Source organism: Nannobrachium achirus (assembly GCF_963921795.1).
Source record: "Nannobrachium achirus genome assembly, chromosome: 10".
NCBI classification, from domain to species: Eukaryota; Metazoa; Chordata; class Actinopteri; order Myctophiformes; family Myctophidae; genus Nannobrachium; species Nannobrachium achirus.
In genome coordinates, this window is record NC_137819.1 from 41,810,719 (window position 1) to 41,823,385 (window position 12,667).

Consider the following 12,667-nt stretch of genomic DNA (forward strand, 5'->3'; position numbering starts at 1 on the left):
TGGTCTCTCAAAGGGTTACTTAAACAGTTCTCCTCTGTTTATGTTCATTCCTAATCCTCGATTTCTATATGAAAATGGTACAGCAAAGCACGCCCACACACACACACACACACACACACACACACACACACACACACACACACACACACACACACACACACACACACACACACACACACACACACACACACACACACACACACACACACACACACACACACACACACACACACACACACACACACACACACACACACACACACACACACACACACACACACACACACAAGCCAGTTGAAATACCAATAAAAGCACAGCAGTTCCTTCACTGAAAAGTGAGACACACTCTGTCAACATCCAGGCACTTCTCCTAAACATAGTAACAGACCGCCGGTGTCTGAATGCAACTCATGACTCTGATGAGGCGTAGTCGTTCTACGAATGGAAAAAGAAAATAACACTCTCAAAAGATCAAAGACCTCCATTTATCTGGTTCTCGGAGCTGAAGTGACAGAACTTACCCGACTGTGAGAGCCTGTGGCAGGTTAGCCTAGTAGTCCAAATAAAAACTGAAAACGACTTGGAGGGAGGGAGACACACAGACACACATATATACACGCACATATATACACACACTCCTCCCTCCACAATTACCTCACATCCTATTGCACGTGTACATACCATACACATACACACACTTACACGCACACACACCGAAGCAAGCCCAGACTTCTTCTCTCTGGTGCATTTTCCCATTCAGCCAGGAAGTGAATCAGCCAATAAGAATGAAGGCTTGCCTTGGAGCGGGGGATAGACAGAAAAAGGGAAAGACGTGGGAGGGGTGTGAGAACCAAGAGAACCAAGAGAGCTGCCCCGGCCGCTTTTTCCAGCACTGCAAGTGCAAGCCAAGGTGTGACCTATGCACGCAGACACGAAAACCGATAGCACTCACTCACATTGTTGAGTCGAGTCCATGTGAGGACTCAAGGGAGGGGGAAATAGTACCATTCACACGATAAGCATTAATTAATAACACGAAATGATTGACCGTAAAGGACTTAACTGGTGTGGTTTGGCATGTTTACCCCATTGACTATGACTCGCATACTAGATATTAGTGCCGCCCACTTCCCAAAGCATACTGTGGCATACCACAGCGGTTAGGGATGTCATTTTTTAGTTTTTTAGCCACTGACAGGAATCCTGGATTCAGTTCATTTCAGTGCACAGTATGAAAATCAACTCGCAATTGAAACTTGTTTGGTTTGTTGTGATTTTCAAGTAAGCCACTGACTAGATTCAGTTCCTTTCAATACAGTATGAAAATCAGCTTGCAATAGAAACTTGCTTGAGATAGGTAAACCAACAAACACCTGATGACCTTGTCAGGAACCAAATGGACCCTTATGGGTATGCAACTCAGAGAGTGTTTGGTTCCATTTGTACACTCTCAGAGTTAAATTAACATAGATTTCACATTATAACTTGGGGTCACAGAGAAATACCATTAAACGGGGGTTTAATGGTGGGTTTAATGCATGTCAAACTGTGGGTCCCTGAAATTAAAATGGTTTAGAATCACTGCTAGAACCGTAAAAATGTTCCCTTCTGGGGGTCCCTGACATAATTATATTTTCAAATGGGGGTCCACGGGCTAACAAGTGTCAATTTGGGGGTCCTTGACATGAAAAGGTCTGGGAACCACTGAGTTAGACCCTTTTCATAGTCTTTGAAACCATGCCGTGCCAAAGTGTGCCTTTGCATATGGCCTCTAACCTGACGTCTTGCCATGTTACAAGACCTAGGATTGGACAGAGGTCAGAACTTGACCTTGAGATCAGCGGTCCACCTGCTGTTTACACCATATCCTCCTCGAGTCCTCTCTCACTGAACCTCAGCCATTGGCTGTGATCTGTCCATGTACATCTCCCTTCCACTTTTTCTCTCCCGCCTTCTGAATTTTAGGTTTTCCCATCTGTCTGATAACAAACAAGCATGTCGCCATCTCATTTCTTCATTCAGATCATGTCGGCCTGTGGATGTTTGCCTACTGGCTCCATGGGGGGGGGGGGGGGGGGCTGCTTTTTGTAACAGGTGGCTGTAATAAGCTGCCGCTTTGCTGCTTTTCCCCTCACATGTGGCACTAAACAGCAACGACAGGCTACAAATTGTACAAAGACATCACAAGGGAGTTCTGCGGGTTGTGGTCGGCATGCTGCTTGCTGTGTGTGTGTGTGTGTGTGTGTGTGTGTGTGTGTGTGTGTGTGTGTGTGTGTGTGGTCTCAGAGCCGTGGGCTCCTCTGAGGGAGGAGACTAGAGCGAACTGACAGAGAGGAATATACTCTTTTAGTGGCCTCAACCCCCTGCAGCCAGAGCTGTGAAAGACCTCCCTCTCTCTTACTTCTGTCCCGCATCCATCTGTCCACAACATCCATCCCTTCATCTTTCTCTTCTGCTCTAGGCAGCAAGCCTGCAGGGACCAACTATTTATTGACACAAATGATCTCTCTGCTCTCTCCATTTAATATGTTATCGACCTTTTCTCTCCCTCTCTCTGATCTTTGCAGTCTGAGTCATATTATATCTTCTAGACTAGACAGCTCTTTAGAAATCCCCTCACACCGAGTACTGGGAGGATCTCCTCCTCACGGTTGGAACGCCAAGTCTTGTGCTGCAGACGAGATAATTAGCTCCTCTTTAGAGATTCTCCAAGGGACGTGAAACTAGGCTACGTTCTATTGCTACCACCACCAGAGCCTAAAAACACACTTTCGTTAGCAGACCAGTGGAACAAAGGGTGAAAGCAGTGCATGTGGAATGGATGGGTTTCCAAGGCCAAAAGACAGCGGAGCGTGTGCCATTCAGGGGCGTCACAAGGGGGGGGGGGGGGGGGGGCCAAATATATATCATTTTGTGGTCCTTGACATGAAAGAAATTGAGCACCACTGACATAGAAACATGACTTGCACAAATTTTCACGATTTTTCAAACATAGTAGATCTACAAGCTCACCGCGCTGTGAGCTTGTATATCTGCTATTTTTCAATAGCACATGGGGGGGCCCGTAGTGAATCCTTGTACCCAGGGCCCAGAATTTGGTGCGACACCCCTGTCCATTATGTGGGAGGAGGACGCATAAGAGTTTGATTGCAGTACTCAGTAGGAGGCGGCCATTGGAGGAGGCGGGCATTGGAGGAGCTGGAGGCGGATTAGAAAGGTTCATAGATAATAGAATCATGGAGGAGGCTGGGCCTTGGAGGTGCTGAAAACAGCAGACCTACAAGCTCACAACGCAAGCAAGCGCAACGCTTTGTGGGCTTGTAGATCGGCTGTTTTCGCCACCCAACACAGCCACCGGTGCCCAGTCGTTTTTAGAATACTACAACGACATGGATTATTAATTCTTATTGAACACAGGAAAATAACACGTTTCTTTAAGAATATTATTAAAAGAAACTATTTACTATATTAATAATATAGTAAATAGTTTATTTTATTATAGTAATAATAATAATACAGTAAATAGTTTCTATATTAATAATATAGTAAGTTTCTTTTAATAATAAATCAGCGGTGAGAGACACCCCGGTGGTCAGCAGCGAGGCCCCCGCCGCTATAGCCCCGGCGGAGCCGTTGAGCCGTTGACCGTCACCGGCGAGGCGACGGTCATCGGCGAGGCGAGGTGACCATCGGGTCTCCCGGTGGAGGGTCGACGGATCCCCGCACGGTAGCCGTGAGTCAGCCGCCCTGCGGGGTTCTCTTGCCGCCGACCACGGGGTGACCGTAATTTATAATCAATGAGAAAAAGGAGTAGGCCTAAGTTAAATGCGTGTCATTCTAATATTTGTTTTAAATAATGATTATTTAAAACAAATATTAGAATGACAAGCATTAATAATCATAATCATTTTATAATATAATCATTGAGAAAAAGGAGTTTTAGACTAACTTACTCCTTTTTCTAAGTAAGTTATAACTTACACCTTTTTCTCAATGATTATATTATAAAATGATTATGATTATTAATGCTTGTCAATTATTTTATAATATAATAATTCAGAAAAAGGAGTAAGTTAAATGCTTGTCATTTATTAGTTTGACTGTGCAGTAAGTTTGTTCAAACCTGTCTCAGTTTCATTCAGTTTCATTCAGAGCGTCATATACCTTTAAGAAATGGACAGCTCCAAGGCCCGCCCCCTCCAAGGCTCCCTAATGGGGCTGTTAAGTATGACATCATTTTGTAGGCAGAGGAGAATTTCTGCCCCCAGTTTCCGTGAATCTTTTTACTATTATTTTTACTATTTACACATTTTTCTTCTCTTTGTTGTTGAAAGGAAAGTGTTAGAATTATACTTTAGTCGTTATTTTTGTCTCGGATCTGTTGAAATAGCGAGGGACAGAAAATGCTCTGGGGGCAGAGTTCTCCTCTGCCTACAAAATGATGTCACGGCTTAAAAGCCCCTATAGAGCATCGCAGTGAGGTGTCGGAAGCAAGCTGGCCATTCATATTTACCATAGGGTTTTTCATTATCAGCCACAAAGTCGTAGCAATTCAATGTACACTTACCGCTAGGCTGGTGGTTGTAAAATGGTTCCATATGCTCCTGTAGAACCCCCGAGTATGTATGCAATCACTCTAGTTTTAGTAAAAACACGTTTTAATCAAGATCGCACGGAGAAGAACTGCATTTCCCATACTGCTAAACGTAAAAACGACGTCTGTGATTGGTCTAGCTTCTTCTTCTTTCACATATCTTGCGGTTACCGCGGAAGTAGCTTACTGCCCCCTGTCTTCCCGGCAGATTATTGCACGTCAGCAGAACTCCCGTGAGCGAATACGTTCTTTTACAAATATGATGCACTAGTTAAAGATGACGATAAGAGAGTCCACAGAGATGACAATCACTACATTTCAGGCCATATGCTGGCCTGGATAACTAAACTGACGGCTATATTTCAGGAAACAACAACAACATTCGCAAAGCATTCTGGGAGTGTAGTTTCCGCAATTTTAAAAATAATGATGTACACAGTCTTGTACCCTGCCATTTTTTTCAGCTTTCGAATTAATCTTTGCATTCAAAAAAATTTGAATATTGTCATGATTCCTCTCCAGCCGAGGTGGCTTTGTCCAAGGCTTAAAAACGTTTAAATAAATACTTTATGAAATGTCTATGCAAGAAATGAATGGAGAAAACACTTCCGACACCAGAGTGAGGACGGGGTGGGGCTTCAACTGCGATGCTCTCGCCTCCTCCAATGCCCGCCTCCTCCAATGCCCGCCTCCTCCAAGGCTGTGTACTGCAGTCGGACCCGTCTCGGAGGACGAGCACTGCGGGCCAGCAGGGATGCCTTTTATCTGTGATGCCGGATGACAGCAGCCCCGCCGCTATCTTCCTGCTCCACGGGCCCGGCAGCCTTCACTGTCACTACGCATTACAAGACCCAGATACATTAGCAGGCCAGACACCTCACATTAACCCATAGATTTGAGCTAAAAGAAAACACACCTCATAGTGTGTCACTTCGTGCCACACTACAAGCTTGTATATCTGCTATTTTCTTTTTTTTTGCTAAATATGTTTTTAAAGTTTTTTTAAAATTTAGGATACATTTTGTAGAATCGGCCTCAGGTCTTAATGGGTTAACCCAGTGTTTCTCAACCACTGTGCCTGGGGACCTTTGGTGTGCCCCTGAGAATGGTCAAGTGTGCCCCTTGAAACTACTTGAAAGCCAGTATTGTATTTATCATTTTAAAAATTATTTAAACTAGTGAAAACAGCCGATCTACAAGCACACAACGCCTCGCTTGTAGATCTGCTGTTTTCACTACTGTTGTGCATGAAGCAGGGCTTTACCTTGCCAAGAAACGTACACATTTTTGAAACTTGGAGATACAAGGTTTCTTCCCGACAGTGACGATATTTACACCCCTGTATTATGTTGGTGTGCCCATGGATTCTTGACATGAAAAGTGTGCCCATGCAGAAAAAGGTTGAGAAAAACTGGGTTAACCTATTAAAACCGTGAAAGCATCTGTCATCATTTTAGATTTCTTGCTTTGGCTATGTCCTTTCTTCCTGACTGTCTTTTCTTTGTACAAATCGAACCATGCTTGCCGGGCTGGCTCGACTGACCTTCGCTGTGCGCAGTGTGCGGTTTTGTTGACTGGAATGATGATACACTACTGTTAAGAGCTTTGTCAGTACTGTTTTGTTTGTGTGTGCACGTGCACACACACACACACACACACACACACACATGTGCGTGAGAGCTTGTTAAACAACTACATTATTATAACAATGACTGCCACAGCCACGCTGATGCTGCCTGCCTGGAGCAGTGCATTAGAGAAGGACATTGCAAATAATTCAAAATAGACCACTTCTGCCCCAATGTACCCAAATAGCAAGGGGTGTGCATTCGACTGTCTCTCACTTGACTGTTCCAAGCAGACTGCCTTGGGTGTGTGGTGTGTGTGTGTGTGTGTGTGTGTGTGTGTGTGTGTGTGTGTGTGTGTGTGTGTGTGTGTGTGTGTGTGTGTGTGTGTGTGTGTGTAGTGCAGCAGAGAGCCAAGCCAAGGGGCTGGACACCATACAGTCTGTCTGTCAGAGGAAACTTGTGCCCTTGCTTTTTGCTGAGTGGCTAAAGAGGAAAAGCTAACATCACATGATGGTTATTACAAGAATCTTAACAATCCATTACACACCACCGGTAGCTTGGAATGGAAAAACAAGCCTGCACATGAGTCTTCTTCACTGTCTCTCGCACACACACGCACACGCACACACGCACACACACACACACACACACACACACACACACACAGTGGTAACACAAAAAAGCACCAAGGGCTTGTTTCCATTGTGGTCCTATGCATTCAATTAATCAAGGACACACACACATCATAATCTACGGTAATGAATTGTGGAATCTTATCAAGTATGCCTGAAAGATCACACACAATAGCCAGTAGAGTGGCGAGAGAGAGAGAGAGAGAGAGAGAGAGAGAGAGAGAGAGAGAGAGAGAGAGAGAGAGACAGACAGACAGAGCTACACTCTCAAACAGCCTGTCCACTGTACCAAGACATCAGAGACACATACTTCCCACAGATCATAACCACCCAAGGAGAATTTGAAAACATGGCTACGCTAATGCTGAAAAACTCCCATACCTGCTGGGTGAAGTAAAACAATGTGCAAACACAGCAGCAAGATTTGTGAGCTGCTGTGATAGGAGAAGGATATCAAATGGAAGCCAACGACCTTAAAAACCATTGTATATATATCCCTGCTCTGCCTGCACGTAACCTTGATGCATGAAAACCGTTACACTCTTTTCACCTGTACATATTTTGTTCAGATTGTATTGTATTGTGTACAGTGTACACTTCTGCTTTGGCAATGTAAACGTATGTTTTCTCATGCCAATAAAGCCCTTTGAATTGAATTTAATTGAGAGAGAGAGAGAGAGAGAGAGAGAGAGAGAGAGAGAGAGAGAGAGAGAGAGAGAGAGAGAGAGACACTGACTGACTGAGGAGTTGGACTGTGAGCTTATTACATTGTTGCAGATGCAGACCCACCCTTTCTTTTCGTATCTATTTGGCATGGTGACAGTGTGCCAGTGTCGGCATTCCCTTACCACAGAAAACCTCAATTCAATTGAGCTTTAGTTTATTTGCATGAGAACATTAAGCAATGTCCCACCCTTCCTCGCGAATCTATTTTAGTGACATCAGTGTCATCAATCAGTATCTTGCCACACAGCAAAGCAAACCAGTCTCTCTCTATCTCTCTCTCTCTGTGACAGCATAGTGACAGTCAGACATGTCAACCAGGCAGGGGTGTTGCCAACTTTCAACTCTCTCTAGTAATAATAATGGGGAACAGTTCACTCACTGGGATTTGTTTACTTAACTTTCAACAGGACACCATAATCCCTTGCTTTGAAGGACGCGCATACCACACACACACACACACACACACACACACACACACACACACACACACACACACACACACACACACACACACACACACAGCCTATACGAAAAAGGCGCGCACACACACACACACACACACACACACACACACACACACACACACACACACACACACACACAGACAGACAGACAGACAGTGTAGCTCAATGACTTCCCCAGCCACAATGTGATTGCTTACAGATTTAGCTTGTCGGCTAACCCCAGACAAGCGCCAGAATAGCAACTCAGTCAGTAAAAGTGTGAAAGCCGTTTGTTACTCACTTGCATTCTATCTCTTGTCCGTGGCGTCGCTGGTGTCTCGACGGCCGCGGTCCGTCCAGGTCAGTAAAAAGCGCTATCGATTTACTCCATAAATACGCTAAATAATTCAACAACAGCAACAACACAAAAACCTTTCCATCTTCGCTGTACTTTCACCACTCAGACTATCTTGAGCTCGAGGAGTCCCCCGCCGCCAGAGTGACAGCCGTGCGAGCCAATGGCGGACGGGCATATAATCAGACCGCCGCGCCCCCGCAAACATCCGCCAATCAGAGCGCGAGGGGTTGATCATTTCCACGAGCAAGTTCAGTTGTCGCTGTCACTGCTCTTTGACAGCGGTTAACCTCGCGTCACCGGGCTTTCCGCAGCGCTACCCGTGGACAGCTCCGGTTTTACTACTCCAAATTGACCAATTTGATCCGGTCTAGAGCCCGCCTACTGTGTCCGGTGCTTTGGACACTACACACATGCAGCACGGTATCCGATCTAGACCTGGAGCCGGTTCAGAAACTTGCAAAGTGAATTGACCCTTGAATAGACAGTGGAAGATGCCATCAACGATCAAATCAAATGCATGATCGTCTTTTTATATACTTTATTTGATGATGATAATAATAATAATCTATGTTTTCTTTTCAGAAAACCGTCTGTCATTTGTCTGTGTAGGACCTATTTTATTTTCATTGGACTAATAGTCAACATAATGGGAATTTTAAATTGCTATATTCAAGATCAGTTTTCTACTTCTACTTACTTGTATAGTATCATATCTAACTAGAAAGACTGTTCCTTCGAAACAGTGTGGGCTCGCTTCCAACCCAAAACAATAATAGTAAAAGTGTCAAGTTCCCAGGCAATGCTCTCTTTCATTTTACTGACGTAAAATGGTAATGCAAATACAATGTAGACAAGCAGTGTTATTACATGAACTTAAAGGACCAGGTCACCTTTGGGACAACCAGATCTTATTTTATTGTTGTGTGGGGACACGATCAACACAATGTTGAGTTATTTTTTGTGTTCAATCTGTGTTTTTAGATATTTTAGTATTTCAGTATGCTACAACTGGTCATATGATGCATTTTGCATCATATGATGCATGAGATGATGCAATATCATGCTACAAAGCATCATATGACCAGTTGTAGCATGCTGAAATACTAAAATATCTAAAAACACAGATTGAACACAAGAAATTACAGGATTGTGTTGATCGTGTCCCACACAACAATAAAATAAGATCTGGTTGTTGTCCCAGAGGTGACCTGGTCCTTTAACGGTATGGGGGGGGGGGGGGGGGGGGGGTACGTTTTAGCATGAAAATATCCACCTGTTTCCGCGAGAATTTACTGTAGCATTATGTGTGGGACACATCCGGAGAACAGCAGACATACAACCTCACACCACCTGCACAATGCACGATGGGACGTTGGAAACGTGTGGATACTACTAAAATCTGCAGGAGATACTACTATGATAGATAAATAAAGAAATAATTAAGATAACAATAAAAACAATGTGGACGGGTAAACAAACAAGTTCGAGACCAGTAGCATGTTGAGAACTGAAGTTATGGCTCTTTAAAGCCCGGCCATTTGGGAATTCGCAATGCTCCCCCTGGAAACAGCTCAGGGACCCACCAGAGGTCCCCGAACCACACTTTGGCAACCAGCCATGGACCCCCTGGAAACCTTTCAGGGACCCTCGGGGGTAACCGAACCACACTTTGGGAACCAGCAATGGACCCTCAAGGACCTCCAGGTTTCCCTATGTTTTGTATTAATTCTAAAATCTGCAAAGTAACAAGTAACTGAAGCAGTCAAATACTGTAATTGTAGTGGAGTATAAGTAACAAAAATGGAAAGTAAGATATGATGAAAACATAATAAAAATGGTGTCATTCTTTAGTGCTGAATTGTGCCGTAAATTTTATAATTTGTGCTGCTATCATTATTGAGATATTCTACACGACACCACTGTTCTGCTGCTATCTTCTACAATGAAATACTGCTGCACCGGCAATCAGTATACTGCTGCTAAATCTGCTAATTCATAACCATATAAATATTTATATATATAAATATATATAAAAGCACAATTGATGATTTCAACTGCACAAATTAGAGCACATCCAGCACAAAAAATGTAGACCATTTTTCCCGATTTGTAGCCAAACAATTGGGGTGCAAGCCTAAGCAAAACTATAACTTAGAATAATCCCTTATTCTTTTTAAGTAAAATTTCTAAAACACTACAAAACATGTCTCAAAGACAAATACAAGCAAACGTCTCCACAGTAACAGTTGTTTGTGTGTGTGTGTGTGTGTGTGTGTGTGTGTGTGTGTGTGTGTGTGTGTGTGTGTGTGTGTGTGCGCGTGCGTGCGTGCGTGCGTGCGTGTGCGTGCACATTGTAGATCAACTTCATAGCAGTATTAAGTGGTCCATCTATGTTTTTTTATTAATAATAAAATCTGCAAAATAACAAGTAACTGAAGCTGTCAAATGCTGTATTTATAGTAGAGTATATGTAACAAAAATGGAAAGTAGAATAAAAGTACCTCAAAATTGTACTGTAGGTACAAGTACTTGTATATACTTGAGTAAATGTACTTGGTTACTTTGCAGCACCACTAGCCTTACATTAAGACGTCTCTGCCGAGACTTTCGCATTGTCACTGCAGGGCCTACTTATGTAAGGCTACATCACCACAGAACAGCCAATGACAGCCAAGCCTTTAATCACAGCTGTGTCAATCAGTAGAGTGTAGAGGGACATTTATTTATAGTTTTAACTATAACTATAGTTTTATACATCACACAGCTTAGACATTTGGATCAAATCAGACAGCAGACCTGTGTGAACACATTGATATGAATAGCATATCTGAAGTGTGAATATTGCAGCCACAGCGACTTAATATAAACATGGGTCCCTTTCCTCTGTCTCACTCTGCTAAACCCATTGGAAATGCATTGGGTGCTTAAAGTTAAACATTTTAATTTTTTTATAATTAAACTACAAAACATTTCAAAAAGAAAAATACACGCACACTTGTCCTCAGTAAGCTGAACACATAAAAATTTGAATGGTGTTGAAAGGTGTAAGCGTTTAGGAGATGAAGCGCGCCAAAGTTTTGAGGATACTGACTAGTATAGTATAGAAACTAGAAATACTGTTCCTTCGAAACAGTGTGGGCTCGATTCCAACCCAACAAATAGGATACTTTAAGGTACTGTAAGGTACAGTACCCTACAGTATTGTACTGTACCTTACTATACTGTACTGCACCTTACTATACTGTACTGCACCTTACTGTACTGTACTGTACTGTACTGTACTGTACTGTACTGTAACTTACTGTACTTTACTGTACTCTACTGTACTTTACCTTACTGTACTTTACTGTACTCTACTGTAACTTACTGTACTTTACTGTACTCTACTGTACCTTACTGTACTGTACTTTACTGTACTCTACTGTACCTTACTGTACTGTACTGTACCTTACTGTACTGTACCTTACTGTACTGTACTTAACTGTACTCTACTGTACCTTACTGTACTATACTGTACTGTACTCTACTATGCCGTACTGTAACTTACTGTACTGTACTCTACTGTACCTTACTATACTGTACTTTACTGTACTCTACTGTACCTTACTGTACTCTACTGTACTTTACTGTACTCTACTGTACCTTACTGTACTGTATTGTACTTTACTGTACTGTACTTTACTGTACACTACTGTATCTTGCTGTACCTTACTGTGCTGTACGTTACTGTACTTTACTGTACTTTACTGTACACTACTGTACTGTACTGTACATTACAGTACTGTACTTTACTGTACTCTGCTGTACCTTACTGTACTTTACTGTACTCTACTGTAACTTACTGTACCTTACTGTACTGTACTTTACTCTACTCTACTGTACTGTACCTTACTGTACTTTACTGTACTCTACTGTACCTTACTGTACTGTACCTTACTGTACTGTACTTTACTGTACTCTACTGTACCTTACTGTACTATACTGTACTGTACTCTACTGTGCCATACTGTACCTTACTGTACTGTACTCTACTGTACCTTACTATACTGTACTTTACTGTACTCTACTGTACCTTACTGTACTCTACTGTACTTTACTGTACTCTACTGTACCTTACTGTACTGTATTGTACTTTACTGTACCTTACTGTACTGTACTCTACTGTACCTTTCTGTACTGTACCTTTCTGTACCTTACTGTACTTTACTGTACTCTACTGAACCTTACTGTACTTTTACTGTACTCTACTGAACCTTACTGTACTGTACATATTCTATGTGTTCTAGATCTACATTTTTGATTCTGTGTTTGGGAACCAGCAACTGTCAAATGGACTCCAACTGTAG

The 12,667-nt window shown here is 42.8% G+C and overlaps 1 protein-coding gene across 2 annotated transcripts in view; it reads right to left on the bottom strand.

Moving 5' to 3' along the window:
- hycc1 (hyccin PI4KA lipid kinase complex subunit 1) overlaps positions 1-8,406 on the bottom strand; it is a 63,095-nt gene extending 54,689 nt beyond the window's left edge. For both annotated transcript variants that reach the window (XR_013962474.1, XM_080736012.1), the window contains exon 1: positions 8,265-8,406. The gene's annotated coding sequence lies outside the window, so the exon portion shown is untranslated. The remainder of the gene's footprint in view (positions 1-8,264) is intronic.
- Positions 8,407-12,667: the final 4,261 nt, after the last annotated feature.